This window comes from Ursus maritimus, unplaced genomic scaffold (assembly GCF_017311325.1).
Source record: "Ursus maritimus isolate PB19 unplaced genomic scaffold, ASM1731132v1 scaffold_19, whole genome shotgun sequence".
NCBI classification, from domain to species: domain Eukaryota; kingdom Metazoa; phylum Chordata; class Mammalia; order Carnivora; family Ursidae; genus Ursus; species Ursus maritimus.
The window spans coordinates 50,505,228-50,508,697 of NW_024424341.1; positions in this window are offsets into that span (position 1 = coordinate 50,505,228).

Below are 3,470 nucleotides of genomic sequence, written 5' to 3' on the forward strand. Positions count from 1 at the left end.
CTGAAACTAGTAATACACTATATGTTAACTAAATTGAACTTAAATAAAAAAATTTTTAATAAAGAAAGAATAAGGGGGCACTATAGGTCTACACTACCACTCAACACCATTTCATTCTGCTATCTAACATTCAGTCCATGAACAATTTCCTCCATTGTCTCAAGAAGGTCTTTTGTAGCGGTTTCTTACAAAACTGGGAACTCACACACTCCTGGGGGTGGTGTCATGTCTCCTCAATCCCTTTTAGTCTAAAACACGACCCTCCCCTTCCATTTTCTTAAAGAGACAGTGCTTCTATAACAGGAAAAAAAAAAAGGTAGACTCATTTCTATTTCATTTGTGAACCACATATATGACTTGATTGGATTAGTATTTAAATAAATATAAAAACTCTATTAAAAATATTATTAAAGCAGACTCCTCAGCCAGGCCTCACAAAACGGGGAGTCAACAGATCCTATAAATATTTAATGGAACAAGGAACATGTTTAAAAAGGTGTTTTTTGGGTCTTTTGTTTGTTTTGATGTTACAAAAGCAGCCAACAGACAAACAACAAGGGAAGTGTGATTATCAGAGGGAGGGAAACTTGGACACTAGGAAAGCTGTCTCCACCCATTTTTAGTAAGGGATTACTGGACATCTTCTAAAAGTTGACAAAATAAGAAATCATCCCAGAATTTGCTTTAAAGATCTGAAAGTAACTACCAGAGGAATTAAAAAGAGCAATTAAAAAGACGCACCACAGATCACAAGTTACTTCTGCCATTTCTGAAAAGTCATTTAATTACCTAAAATTTCAACTGACTGTGGGGCTGGAGCTGCCGTTTCAAGGGCTGTGTTTGATGGAAAGCTTCGTCTGCCTCATTCGTCTTTTGTTCTTGTGTCGTCCCGGGGCACTTAAAAAATTACTTACTTTAAAAGTAGTTTCCTAATACTGCAGTCTTTCCAAATTGTTAGTTACTGGATGCTATCTGAAGTTGAAGGATCGAGATTGAAAGAACAAGATACGGAGCGTTACCATTACTCAACACTTGCAAAAGTTAACTTAGAAGAACAAAATTTAAATCGGGAAGAGCGGCGGCAGCTAAAAACAAAGTTGCTAAATCAAGAAACGGTGTTCGGAGACTTCTGATTCACCGATTTTGCGACGGGGCCGCCAGCCAGAAGAGACAGAAACCAGAACGGGTAAAAAGTGGTCTGGCCTTTCGCTGGCTGCTGTGTACACGTGTTGATCGGGTATGGGTGTTTTTTTTGGGGGGGGGGTTACCCCAGGGTGGCCTCCGCTGAGGAGCAACTGGGTGGAAGGTGTGGGCGTCGGAGGACCCGTTTTAAAAGCAAAGCCCTTTCCATACCACCTGGGGCTTTTCAAACGTTTGTGTGACTCTGGGCTTAAGGGACGCAGTTGGCTGGCGCAGCAAAGGGCCGGCAGGGCCTGGGAGGAGCTGGGGAGCAGGACTCCGGGACCCGCCCCGCAGGGTCTAGGGCGGAAGTCCTTCCCCGAGCTCCCCGGCTGGAGTGGGACGGGACAGGGTCCCGACCGCGTCCTCTACCAGTGTGCGGCGTCACCTGGCGGCCCGCTCGAGGCGGAGCGGGTAAGATCCCTTTCCCCCACCAGCTCTGGGAGGCAGTCGGGGGAGCTCCCTGGGATCGGCTCCGCCCAGGGAGCCCAGGACCCGCGGTCTGGGAAGTCGGTCCTCGGCGGGGGCCGGCGGCAGGAGATCGGCCGGCGGGCGGCTGCCGCGGGCGGGAGCAGGGGCAGGGCGGGATCCGCGAGGCTGCCGGCGCCGGGAGGGCGCAGCTGCCGCGAGGCCTGCGGGGGAGGAGACGCAGCCCCGCGCTCCGGGATCGGGGGCCCGCCCTTGGAGAGCCTACACTTGGCCCACGTGGGTACCTGCCGCCCGGCGCCCTGCGATCTGGCACCCCGGTCCCGGTGCTCACCCCAGCCACCTCCCCCGGGCGAGGTCCACCTCCCCGAGAGCCTCCGCCGTGGGCCTGGTGCCAGCCGCCCAAATCTTGTTTCCTTCTCATTCCGGCCTCCCGCCTGCAGCCGCCTCCGCCATTCGAAACGTCTCTCCCACCATCTGGCCAGTGCTGTAAATGGCTTAGCTGTGACTCCGACCCCGGGCCTGGTTGGAAACACTGGATCAAGTGCCCATCCACAGGGATTCTCTCGCATGTGCACTGTGTCCCCGGCGTAGAGTCTCAGAAGCCCGGGTCTGTTCTTGAGTGGACCCTCTGCGACAGCGACAACCCGTGTGTCCCTACTTTAGGAACCCGCCCGCTCCCCTAAGCTGTAGACAAACGAATTAATCCTAGGTTCAGTACCAGTAAGGATGAGGCCCTGACGCATTTCTCTCATGACCTCTTGGGCCGCCCCAGTTCCTTCCGACTGCCCTAGATCGCCCAAAAGACCTCAAGGGATTGACCTGGGGCATCCCAGAGCGAGACTCGTGAACGCCAGGCCTTGCTCGCACTGGTACACCGTTGCCGGTCCCGGTTACCCGGCGCTCGCTCAGAGCAGGCACTGGGCTCAATGCTTTCTACGTATGACCCCAAGGACGCCTCTCACGAGAAACTGAGGCCCAGAGTTACGTGGTCTTTGCACGCGTTGCAAGTTTCTTGTTTGGGGGGTCACACAACAGGCAAGGCTTGGAGCATGGGTGGGTTCCCCAGGTCCCCTCTGCAAGGAGCTTCGGGGAGGCACCACAGCGCCATCGTGAGGCGGGCGCGAGGTCCTGCGCTTGCAGCGCCCAGTAAATGTGACCTCTCGTTTGTACCAACCACCTTCGGAAGAAATTTCTACTGTGGGTTGTAAAATTGTTGTGTTATGGGTGGTCCCTTATGTGGTGATCTGCACACAGCCCCTTACCTGAAAGGCTTAGGACTATATGGTTTGGAGTTCGGATTTTTTTTTTTTTTTTTTTTTTTTAGATTTAGAAGGCTATAGAATGATTATACCATACACAGGGTTCCGCAGTATTCCCAGCAGGGTCCGGATGGCACTCCATGGTCACGCGGTATTTCTGCTTCAGAGCGTCTACGCAGAGGAATGCACACTTAGTGGAATAGAAGTTCTAAATAACCTGATGTCAGTTTTGTCAGGTCTGATGGCTTGAAGAGTTTGGGGGCCTGATTTGTGAAGCAGGTTTCTTTGGGCATAAGGAATTGCAGCGATGATTTTTAAAATTGATACCATTATTAAGCCCCTCCTGTGGACCAGGTGCAGACTACATAGCTTATGCGAATTTAGAGAGGCACTAAACAATTTAGTTCAACAAATAATACGGGTTATTACAGATAAATTAGAAAAAAAACACTGAGGCTCCCCAGTAAAATAACTGGATCATCAAGGGGTGCTAAAACCATTGGTAAAATGTTGGAGAACAGTCCAGAATTATTACCCAACACATGACTTATTCATTACAAATGGGAAAAATGTACCTACCTAGCGAGGGGCAGTTTCTAGCTG